This window comes from Dermacentor albipictus, chromosome 5 (assembly GCF_038994185.2).
Source record: "Dermacentor albipictus isolate Rhodes 1998 colony chromosome 5, USDA_Dalb.pri_finalv2, whole genome shotgun sequence".
Taxonomy (NCBI): domain Eukaryota; kingdom Metazoa; phylum Arthropoda; class Arachnida; order Ixodida; family Ixodidae; genus Dermacentor; species Dermacentor albipictus.
In genome coordinates, this window is record NC_091825.1 from 87,200,001 (window position 1) to 87,212,808 (window position 12,808).

At 48.6% G+C, this 12,808-nt stretch overlaps 1 protein-coding gene across 11 annotated transcripts in view; it reads right to left on the minus strand.

Moving 5' to 3' along the window:
- Positions 1–12,808, minus strand: part of LOC135906845 (cytochrome b5 reductase 4) — a 441,851-nt gene that overhangs the window by 122,097 nt on the left and 306,946 nt on the right. For 7 of the 11 annotated variants that reach the window (XM_070538511.1, XM_070538510.1, XM_070538512.1 and 4 more), the window contains one exon: positions 265–304. The exons of the other annotated variants lie outside the window; for them this stretch is intronic. The gene's annotated coding sequence lies outside the window, so the exon portion shown is untranslated. The remainder of the gene's footprint in view (positions 1–264; positions 305–12,808) is intronic. 11 annotated transcript variants of the gene reach the window in all.

Genomic DNA, 12,808 nt, shown 5'->3' on the forward strand with positions numbered 1-12,808 from the left:
CTGTTCAGGATGAATTTCTTTCGGAGAGTTTCCGCGTACAGCAACGTAAAAGCTACTTCTTTCTCGGAACGTCTACGGTATTTCTTTGCTCACATAGTTTTTGTTACGTACACCACGGCAAAAACGTTCCGCGATCTTCTCGACAGCATTATTGAGGAATAGGAGGAACAGCTAAGTCATGGTTTCAAGCAGAGGTGCTGCAGAGATGCGCATCCAAAATATCCATAACGAGAATTAAAAAAAAAAATGAGAAAGCACACTCACGTGTCCTTCAAAGTAGAATACAGGTGTTTTCTGCACCTACCTAGAAAAAGAAATAGGACCGCCATGAAACGTATTGCACACATAAAACAAAGTCAACATTGCACTAGCAATACGCTCCACCGCAATTGTTACATCCAAGTTTCAATGTTGAAATTTCATAGGACTTTTAACAACAGCACGATCACACACATGCACACAACCGAAGTTTAAAAAAGCACAATGAAACCGTGTCAGGCAATTTAGAAATCATGTACCAACAACCCCAACAGCTAACCTTCTTAAAACACAACCTAAACCTAGTGCTGCCGACATTCAATTTCAATGTTCCGATGAAAATAAAACGACGAAAAGAAAGAAAAAAGAAAACAATAAAGGCAAACGCCAGAGAACACGAAAATACATCTAAAACAGCAAACAAAAGACTAAATGTTGCGAATTAGAGTCATGTTTGCACAAGAAAGCTGCACCGAAGTAGCTAGGAAGAATTTTGACTGGTTCTTTCACCACATCGTTTAATCGTTTGTACACAAATAACACAATGACTTGTATCCCTCGCCCGACATCGCAGCAGACTGTAGCAGACTGTGATGCCATGCAAGCTTGAGCACCGCGTCACTGACCATTTTTCAATATTCTTTTTAATTTTTCTCGCACGCAAGAGTACAAAGCGCGAGTGTTATGCAGAAATAAATATTTTTATATGAAAACGAACTTGTAAGAATAAGTCTTTCGGCTGATAACTTATTCTTTAAAGACACTCTTTTGGTTCATTTGGTGGCAAGCGGTTGATCCCCATTGCGCAACAAATCAGGGTCACTATTTCTTTTCTATTTCGCTACGAAATCTCACTCTCATTACACTATACGTCGTGACTAATTTAGAATTATTTTTTTGTACTTTAGCCGTGCTACATGTTCCGTACTATGCTACAACCAAGCCAGTGGCGGCTTAGTTGCAACGAACCAATGGCAACCAACCAATGGTGTACACCGCTTCTGTGTGCGCGAACTCACGGCACAGCACTCTTAATATTGTTGCACTGGTATTCAAGTTATAAGTGAAAACACCTTGCAAATGTTTTCTGCTTACCTAAATGGAACGGATTTTCACGTACTGTATTTTTGTATTACTTTTTAAATACGCATGACAATAAATGTGTGGAAATCTGTTCCAATGCGATAAGCACTCCGTGCGTGCACTAGCTTGAGAAATGTCGCGTACTACAAGGATCCTTTAAAACTCTGATTATTACAATCTGTTAGCAGCAGTGTTTCTCACAATTGAGAGATCATCCTTCATTCTCAGGAACCGTCCGGCGGTATCATAAGCATTTCGAGACTCAAAGGCTGCCACATTTTTTTGCGCCCAAACCATGCGTACGGCTACTATTCAGGCGTCAGCTAGGAGGTCAAAAAAATTGTAGAAAGCTCTCAAGAACCTTGCGCTTACACAGATCAACACTAGCTGTTGGTGTTGTGCCCGGCTTTCTTTTTCTTTCTTGCGCGGCCGAGCCCAGAAGATAGCCCCAAAAGCGTCGGTGAGCCAACACCAGCACCGCTCGCCTACAGAAAGTGAGAGTGCAGCTTCGCTGCGCAGTGCCGAGACTGCAAACCGATTTGCACCCTTCAGAATCCTTAAGGATGCATATCGGTCTTTAATTGAAATCGTTACGCCCTTATGCGTGAAAGGGTGTGAGTCATCAACAAAATGTCGCAGTTTCGCCCAAAAGGCGAAGCATCGATTGCGATAGCAAATTACCAGACAGCCATACGAAGTACTGGTATCGAAGTACTCTTATCGGCCGTATCAACATGTGAACACTCCCTTGCTAACTAAATTAAGAAGCTTGGTGTCAGCGCGCACGGCAGACATGAACACATCACACTCGATGACCGCGGGCACTAGCTGTGAAAACGCTGGCATGAGGAAACGCGGCAGCAGCAGCGAGCGAAGTCATCTTCGTGCTGTCTATCGCTTCCACGCAAAGTGAGCGTCGAGAACACACAGCACGCACAGAGCTACCAGCCGCCGACGCATCTATACTCTGTCCACAACGTAGATCGCTCTCGATATATGAGCACTGTTAAGAATGGCGAGCTGCAATGCAAGATTGCCACCCAGTTACGACCGGGGAACAAGACACGCATCCCCCACTCTCCATCGCTTCAGCTAGGATGCGTTCGTTGGAGCGGGCTTTGTGCTGACACCGCCGCCATTCTCCAGCCCCATCGCCGTTGTGACGGAACGAGTTCGGCGGGCGAACTATTCTGCCCGAGCTCCCCAGCGCGGACCTGATCTGCTACGCGTGAGCGAGCTGCCGCGGGAAAGCCGCTTTTTGTTGCTTCCCACGCGCCGTCCGGGACGCAGGACAACGAGCTACCCACCATGGCTCCGAGCTTCCCGGAACGGCGCCCCTCTGACATCAGCTCCGGACATCGGAATGTGTGTGCCTACGTGTGCGTAAACTGTTCTGCGGGGCGGCGGCGAGTTGACAATGAGTAAACGAACGTTCGCGTCACCTTGTATCGCGGGAGGACCGAGAGTTTAAAAACTGCTGTGGTGCGAATGCTGGTCACACTTCTCTCGTGCAGTCATGTTGGACTGACACTCTTTTTCTGAAGCAGTCATGTTAGACTGATTTAAATACTGTAAATAAACCCATATTCCTCGTTCTCGATGAGAAGCAGTTCTTCCCTTCATCAACGTCCTCAGCGTGGATAAGTTGGACGACGGCATGGGCCAGCTACCTTCGAATTCATGCCGGGCTCCAATCTTGACAACGGATCACGAGCGATGGGATTGAGCCCCCAATCCTGACACCGCGCGCAGCTGCCACAAGCGCAATTGCAGCCTGTGTAGGCAGACGACCCCCCCCCCCCCCCCTCCCGGTGCCTTGCAACGTTGGTTCCCTCGCGTGCCACGGAAGACGGCGCACTTCCTCTCCGCTTCCGTCACTCTCATGCGGGCGAGAATGAGTCGCCCATCGTCGTCTCCCTTCGCACGCTTTCACTGGCGCATACAGCATACAGCGCAGGGCTAACGGCGACGGTGTTATCGCCCTTGGACTTTATACTGAACGTCACAGCGACGGCAACGCCGACGGCAGAAATGCGCTTGGCGTGTCAACATAATTGCTATCTCAATAAAAAGTACCCTTAAGGGTGTAAATCAGTTCAGTGTACTTTCATTCAGTGCCCGTTTGTAAGGAAGCACAAAAACAGAGCTGACAAACCAGCTCATCAAATGGGTGTGTATAGCAGCCGCTACAGAAAGTTATCACGCAGGAACCTTTTTCCCTCTAATATAACACACGGACGCATTAACGGAGAAAAGTCATGAGGTCACGTGAGAAGGCCTACGAAAACATAAATATTGATAGAGTGGCGATGGTAAAGAAACGCAGGCTGCCCCCGTCCAGCCAGGCTACCAACTTTGCTCCTCCTGGTGTTTCCCCATCCATCACTTTGCTCGTCAACCCCTTCCCCTTCACAACTTCCATGTGTGCCCGCTCGGAAGCCCTAATATGGCCACACCTTTCCAGTGTCCACGCGCTGTTCAATATGGATGAACACCAGCGCTGCCCCCTCAGGCTTGACACCTATGTATATATTGCACGTTCGCGGGTCACATTCCTTTTTTTTTTTTTTATCCACGGTTCCTGGGTAGGCGGGCTTAACAGCGTCTTTCATCGCGCTGAGCAGGCCTGCCTTCCAATAACAGTTGGCTCGCGAAAGTGGACAGCGACCACCTAGCGTATTCATAACGACGGTGACAGCTACTACGGTGCACGCGGCAGATACGCCGCCTTCACCCTGTGTTTGCTTAAGCCCGGCCTCTTTGTTGGAACGTCCGGAAAATAAGCATCCTTTCACCCTGTTGTTACTGAAATCACCAAATCGCGGCCGTACGAGGAAAAAGAAAGAAAGACACCGCCCAAGCACTCCGTACAGGTTGTTAAGCAGCGAAGCTGAAACATGCGGCCCGGTGTTTATCACTGGGTCAATCCAGACGGTTAGTATAAACAAAGGCTTGGCAGGCTGCCGGATCCTCGGTATGCAGTTGGTGCTTGCGCTCGGCTGCAGCATCGGCACGGCGTAGACGAGCTCGTTCCCAGTTCTGCTCGCGGCGTTGCTCATCGAATGCCAGCTCATAAGGAGTACGACCTGCCGTGGACGCTTAGTGGCTATGGTGCTGGGCTGCTAAGCATGAGGTCGCGGGATCGATTACCGGCCAGGGCGGCTGCATTTCGGTGGGGGCGAAATGCGAGAAGACTGGTGTAATTAGATTTATAAGTGCACGTTAAAGAACCCCAGGTGGTCCAAATTTCCGGAGTCTTCTACTAGGCACGTAAAACCCCATTATTTAATTTTTTGACTATTATCATGCTACAGATGAAGCGCTGTGACGGCGGCGCGCGTAGATGGTTAGAACGCCTTGCGCGATTATACAGCTACGCTGTTAAGGCGCATTTCGCGGCTGTTTTCGAACAGCCACGAAGGCCGGCGTGCGCCGGCCTGGTCGACGTCAAATGGCAGTCAAACAACAACCAGCCGTGCAGCATGCGTCGGAGTATAAGTATGGGATTTTTGCTTTGAAACGTATAATTATCAGTTATTATGAAATAAATGTTACCTTGCGCACGCTTAACTCGAATACGTGACAACTCCTTTGCGCGTTTTCTTATTTTTTTTTGTCTTGCAGCCAGCATCTATGCTTCTGTCATCGCATTTTACGAACATGTTCCTATGGGTGGGTAGCGCAACCCGGACGAAGGACGAGAGGAAGTACACAACACGAGCATCATGTTCAATCACCAACTCGCCCTGGTGTGGCCAACACAACATGTTCAATCACCAACTCGCCCAGCTTGCCGTCTTAATTCAGTTTATTTCTTCTTCGAGGGCTACGTTTCCTATCTTTAACCAAGTCCTTCATGACCCGGCCTACTTGGCCGCAACAATAGCTGTGTGTGAGTGCCGTGCAAGGGTGGCGTCTTGGCATGTTCGCCATGGTACGTGTCCAGAAGAAGTTATGGCTCTATGCGGAATTTTCCGCCCCTCGGCTGGCCACACCAGAAGGATTTGCAAAATCTTGCGGTCCGAATGGATGAGCCAGGCCAGGTTGCTGAGAGACTGCCTCAAGTCCGTATCTGCGCTCGTGTTGTGTACTTCCTCTCATCCTTCGTCCGGGTTGCACTGCCCACCCATAGGAACATGTTCAATCACCAACTCGCCCAGCTTGCCGTCTTAATGCATTTTACGAGCAGCACGCGTTGGAGGTGCAATTATAGGAGTATAGTACGGCCGAGGCGGTGAAAGCTGATGGCATGGTGAGTATCAAATGTCAATCAAAGACACAGTAACGCTGCCTGCGTGGGAGCCCGCGGAGTAAAACGCATGACCAGGACGTCGGTGATAATGTACAGACGGCGTCGGTGATGAATCATCGCTAAGGACAGCCAGTAAGAAGATCCTAGATTTACCTCCGACAGGTAAGTATACTCGCTTCTACAGCTCATAGCTGTCGTTGAAGCATCGGTTGCCCAGGTTGGCATACATTTGTGAAGCATTTCTTCTTTTTTTTTCGCGGTGTCTTGATGAGTTTCGTGTAATTTTAACATTTGGTGTTCCAGAATAGTGTTTGCCTGAGCTCGTTGGTCGCACATAGCTATACAAAGTGCAGGTAATCAATAATAAACATTCAGTTGCTAGCCCAGCGTGTGTCGGCGTTGTAGGGGTTGGAGGACGGACGTCGGGATGAAAACCCACAAACTTGAGAGGGATTTATTCTACATTATGTACAGGGAGGTGAGCGTCAACTAACAGACGTTCAGACATTACGGGCCGGCAGCAACTCGGACGCTGCGGCCCGCGGCAAGAAGTTCGAGAGAGGTGAATCAGGGAATCAGGGCATGTCCCAGAATGCTCAGGTCTCTCTGGAAGGCTTCTTATACACCCTTCGTGCACTGCAAGTCACGTCATGTTTGACCAATGGGAGAGTCCGCTCCGATGACGCCACTTTCAGCCAATGGTAGGCGCCCGTGTCGTGGTGTCACACCTGGCGGCTTGCTGCGGTCTTGCATCGCAGACTGGCAATACACTTCGAACAAGGAGAAGGGGAGGGCTGCACCTGCTCCATTGTCCGACGCCCACCTGCAAATCCCGGCGGTGCACGAACTTGTTGGCACGTGAACTTTATGCCTTAAACTTGTTTGCTCGGCCGCTTCTCTGGAATGCGCTTTCCTGCTTCTGCATTCCTCAATTAGCTGTGCTGCAATCCGACGTGGTCTGGGGAACTCGAAGTAATCGCAGGAACCAGCTCCATATCTAACAGCTCGTCCTCGCCCCGGTTGTTCTGAATGGCCGGTGAAATCAATTCGCTGGTCATGAGGAACGCTGATAGAAGCTGCAGGGTACTGGGGTCGAGCCACGTTTGACGAACTTCGGGATCCTGGGCCCTGGAGAACAAACGTCAAACAAACAAAACAGCACAGCGCTGCACCACGCGTAAGCGCAGGCTCTTCACCCCTGACTCGCCAGACTATTACTGAGTCAAAATCAACCCTGATCTTTTATTTCCCCAATTTCGACAAAACAGTTCCAACCACCCTTCCAAACAGCTATCCATTTCTCCTCGATTGCCGACAAGACCAGAGTAGTATTGTTGTTGCAAAACAAAAGGGTCGTTGACGATGCAAACAACAAATGAAAACAGCCGAACATAACTTAAGTGGCCTAACCACACGAACAGCATGTTTCCAATCTATCGCAGTGGCGTACTTATCACACGTATTGGTGCCACTGAACAATCTGGTCAACCTCACAAGTACGTAATCACAAGTGCACCAGCCTTGTGGTCACTAAACAGAACGCGTACTTGCATTGTAGGCAAACTTTTCATTCACGCTTACTCACGTTTCTTTCCTGAAAGTCCTACAGGACACGTGACATAAACGAACAATTAAACTCGCGGGACTTACACACTCCGCAGAACTCTTAAAATGATGCGTCTTCTACTAACTCTTTCCACGCACGCTCACTAAAGAAGTCAGAATACGGCTGCCCTCCACACACACTAGCAACCCAGTCATAAAGTCTGCTTCCTTCCGTCCACACAGGACACGCGCTAATGGAACTAAGAACGCTTCGCCGTGCAAATCATGCACTCACTGAAAACCTACGCGCTTAACCTTGCAAAATTCAAAAATACTTAAAAAGAAAGAAGGTTAAATAACACACGCGCTTTACCATAGGCCTCTGAACGATAACCTTGACCCTCAGGTTACTCACACACACAAAAAAAAACCTATCTACTTATTAATGAACATCTCGCGAGACTACATGTTTACATAAAACGCATCTTTCAAATCTCGGAGCTTTCTCAAACCAAAACATAAACAAAGCTCAAACCTTACACATTGAAAGAAATCCTACTCTCAAATCGCGAAAACTTTCCGATGCCCAAAAATAAAACAAACTAACACGTTTTACTTCTACGGAAGGGCTCTTGGCCTCCATTTGCAAACGCTTACGTCTGACTCATACTTTGAGTCTAACCCGGGGTGGACGTGGTCTGAAAGCTACTCTGGCTGCCGAGAGACAACAAAAGGGCTGATTCACTATCAGCTCCCCCAAGACGTTACGGTCTACTGCCAATTTGCGTCCCCGCGCCCCGCTTTCAACACGAACTCGATTGACCGCGTCGCCACTCCCCACCTGGTCTCGTCCTGCCACCTTGCGTTTCTTCGAACTGCACGCTGAGCTATGAGAAGAACTACGGAACGACGAGGAGCTTAACTGCCTCGTGCCCTTTGTCCGCGTCCGCGCAGAACATTCTTCGCGGTCCCCCTTTGACCGGTGGCTCGACCATTTTGGATGCGTCAACATCGTCCTAGACGACCGCACCTTCTTCCTCGCGCCCTGCCCATTTGGGTTTCTCGCCATCTTTGGCGGCGCTACATTAATTACCGTCTTTCGGTTTTTACCGCGCTTCTTTTTACGGCGCTTTCTCTTTGCACTCGCTTTCATGTCGCCTCGTGCCTCGTGCTGGCCGGTACACATTTCGTCGGCCCGGATCGGTCTCTTACCCGCACAGTCTGAGTGATTTACATTTAAATCTACTCTCTCTCTGCCTCGACTGGCGGACAGCTCAACCGACTCTGGCACAATGCAGCAGGCTTTACTCGAGTAAGACAACTCGCACTCTCGCGAACTGCCCTCTGCTACATTGCCCAGCGCACGCTGTGCCTCGGCACACAGCCCGTCGGTATCGATCGCTGTCTCACGCGCACAGTCCGAATGATTAATAACTGAATCATCCCTCTCTAGGCTACCTAGACTGGCGGAGAGCCGCACCGATCCCTGAACAATGCAGTTGTATTCTCTTGAGCTACGCAGCTCGCAATCCTGAGAATTACCCTCAACTGCACCGCTCAGCTCGCACTTCACTTCTGCACGCAGATCTGGCTCTACCTGGGTGCTCGCGTCTGTCGCGTCAACAGTACCCTTTTCCTCGCTAGCAACCTCGCTAACCTTACCAGCGACGCACACACGCGGTAACTGTGCCAATTTGTTCGCAGCTGGCCTAGCTGTCTCCACAGTCATCTGTTGGCACAGCACCTCGTCGCTCTCACTCTGGCCTTTAACGGCCTCTATTGCCACTAAGGCATCGTTAGCCGCTAGCTTTTTCCCTTTACTTATGAATCTGCAGCTAATCTCACAGGCACTGCTCTTCTCTTCGGCTTTTGGCGAAAGTCTGCTAGATGCTTCCTCATTCTTTCGCTCTGTACTTCCTACAGAATTCTCAGACAGCCGTTGTCTCTGTGCCAATAACTGATCACAATGCTGTATCTCTTTGATCAGTGCTGCCTTCTCTCTCTCATACTTTTCCTCTTGCTCAAGCTTACGTTGATTCTCACGTTCGCGTGCCTTCTCACGTTCGTGACGCTGACACCTAAGAGTAAGTTCTTGAAGCTCCTGCTTCCGTTCATTCTCGCGTTCTTCACGCTGACGCTCACTCCTAAGCTCACGACGCTCTCGCAAACGTACACGACGCACACGCTCCCGTGGCTCCTGTATCACCTCCCAAGCAAGCTCAATGCTTTTCTCATCATTGCCACTATCATTAATCGCCTTTATGATAGCTGGCGTTTCCATCCGTTCGTCCGCCTCAACTCCCAAATCGTCGCACACCAACAACAAGTCCAACCTCGTCAACCTTCTAAGATCCATGGCAGCTGCCCCGACAGGTGGTTAAAACTGTTTTCCTTAATTAATTTGTGCAAACACACAATGCAACAAATTCCCGATTCCCAGAACTATCAAAATTGAACACACAACCTTTGAGTCTGGCGAATCATAAGGAAAAAAACCACGCGCTCACTTACGGTTGCAGCACTCTGCCATCCGGTTCATCCGTCCGCTGTTCCCGGTTCCTTCCGGACTCCCTGGGTCGAAGGCTCGCTCCTTCTTCGATACTCCCAGTCTCTTCGGACCTCTTTCGACGAAGGCTCTCTCTTCTTCGCTCTTCCCGGTTCCTTAGGGTCTCTCTCGACGAAGGTTGATCCGTAGCGCTGCCACCAGCTGATGCATTCGGAGGCGATCCTACCGCTGCCAACCAGATGTAGGGGTTTGGAGGACGGGACGTCGGGATGAAAACCACAACTTGGGAGGGATTTATTTACATATTATATACAGGGAGGTGAGCGACAAGTACCAGTCGTACAGACATTACGGGCCGGCAGCAACTCGGACGCTGCGGCCCGCGGCAAGAGGTTCGAGAGAGGTGAATCAGGGAATCAGGGCATGTCCCAGAATGCTCAGGTCTCTCTGGAAGGCTTCTTATACACCCTTCGTGCACTGCAAGTCACGTCATGTTTGACCAATGGGAGAGTCCGCTCCGATGACGCCACTTTCAGCCAATGGTAGGCGCCCGTGTCGTGGTGTCACACCTGGCGGCTTGCTGCGGTCTTGCATCGCAGACTGGCAATACACTTCGAACAAGGAGAAGGGGAGGGCTGCACCTGCTCCATTGTCCGACGCCCACCTGCAAATCCCGGCGGTGCACGAACTTGTTGGCACGTGAACTTTATGCCTTAAACTTGTTTGCTCGGCCGCTTCTCTGGAATGCGCTTTCCTGCTTCTGCATTCCTCAATTAGCTGTGCTGCAATCCGACGTGGTCTGGGGAACTCGAAGTAATCGCAGGAACCAGCTCCATATCTAACAGCGTGTCTTCCTGTCCGTTCTTCCTGAACGTTCTGCTGGAAACCAATTGTAAAATCATTTGGTGCGCTTTAGCGTGTGGCTCTTTTCATCTTGATCTATTATCATGATAACTTTGGGACGTTAGTGACTTTTTATGCGCTTTCCTTTGAGCTTAACTATTTCACCATGAACATATGCAACGCACGCTTGTCACAAGTGATGTGCCGGCTAAGCGCAAGCATGATGTGCATAGATTTGCAGCTTCATGACAAGTTGTTTTTATGTTTGTACAGTATATACCAAGTGTGTTTCTTTCACTCTAATCGAAAGTGAAAGATAGATTGTTTCAATTTTATTCTATTTACACTTTTTCCTTCAACTAGTAATCTTTTAGCACGATTTTGGGATAACGTGTTCTTGAGTAACGAAAACTCCCATACTGTTAGAGCTCATAAATAACAACTACAAAGAGGCAGATTTCGCTGTACTTATTTTAGCACAAAACTGTGCAGTTGGCGCATCGGATCTCACGCAGGATCCCGCCCGTGGTTTGTACGCAGAGCACGCGCCTTTCAACATTTTTCGATCTCCGGCCACTCTGGCCTCGTGATGAGCGGTCAGCGTTGTCGGCGCGAATTCCCGCGCCTCATCCCTCCCCGTATCATTTCCACCAGTTGCTACAAAGGCTCCATGTTCTGACGTATCTGTCAATGCGGAAAGCTCCAGGCGCAAGTTACGTTATAAAGACGTTCGAAGTCCGTATCGAAGCTGCGATTTCTCGAAATGTTAGTGTAACAACGTTGATGTTTTTGGACAGGCGTAGTGAGGACAGAGCAGATTGTGGAAGGCGACAGGAAACTGAAAAAAACACACGCAAATACGCACGTGCAGAGAGAATGGAGTCAACAAATGAATTGTAACGCATCAAAACTAAAAAAGAAAAAGAAGGTGGGTGTGGGGGCTGAGAACGGCAGCAAGGAGCGAAACCAATTATGCTGCCTCAGTTCAGAGCCAGCAATCAGTGCGAAGGTGGTGGCGATCGACTGCGAAGCAAATCATGATAAAAGCAGCCTCGATTCCCTACGCTCTTACTCCGGCGTCTAAATAAAGCAGGCGGCGGCTGCAGGAAAGGCAAACAGAGGAGCATGACACAACGACCACCGGACGGCCCCGCGTGAGAGCGCAGGCCTCGCTCGAGCGACTTGCTAAAGACAGCCGTCTTTCTCAACGGCTGCTCTTAAGTGCGCCCGCTGATTGAGCGCTAACGCTTTCTAGGAATTTTTTCCGGCGTGTCGGGAAAGATACACAAACGTCTTCCAAACTCAAAGGCTCGAATATTACGCCGAAGCAGCGAATAACGAGAGTGTGACCAGGCTGCGGAAAAAGAAAAAAAGAAAAAGAAAGAAAATAAGAAGCTCAACTACAAATACACAATCAAGTACGGCAACAAGTGAATAATGTGATTTCGCTGGTTGATGTACGTGTTCTGTTTCACTGAGCAAACATAAATAGCGAGTCCGACGTTCATAATGAAAATGAAAAGCAACTATAAGTAAAGCAAAATAAATGAAAGTTATTTAACATTGTCAATGTCGAAATTTGTACACATAGGCACCGCCTTCTAAACACAATGCTTACATTGAAATCTCTGTCCTTGTAAACTTCGCCTTCGGCGCCACAACACCGAATGAATTGTTCGTTTCTGTTTTTGGACGTGTCTATTATATATACAGGGTGTTTCAGCGAACACTTTCACTAAATTTTATAGGTTGCCTGTGGCAGATAGATAAATTCTAGTTTATGAGTAGGTCTACTCGAAGCGGCGGACACTACTTTCAGAAAAAACTGAAATGCAAAATCGACTAATTAACATGAATTCACTACTTAGATTTTTAGCTAATTATCTTATGGTCCATATTTCAATTTACAAATTCTAGCAGTTGATTTCGCAAGGCGGATACATTTGGGACGAATTTTCTGCACGGCTTCAATTTCGAGATATAAATTCCCGAACTTTGCGGGGAAGTGCATTGGCGTTCCAGTTGTGCCCTTCAGTGCATGAAACGAGGTTTTGTGACAAATTAACTGGAATGCCAATGCATTTCTGAAATTCGTTCCAAATGTATCCGCCTTGCAAACTCCACTGCTAGAATTTGTAAGTTGCAATATACGCCTTAAACCTGATTTTCTAACGCAAAATTTCAAACACAAATAAATGTAATTAGTTAAAAACTAAATTAGTAAACATTATTAATTAGTCGATGTTGCACTCAATTCTTTGAGCAAGTATTGTCCGCCGCTTCAAGTACACCAGCTCATGAACTAGAATTGTGATATCTGC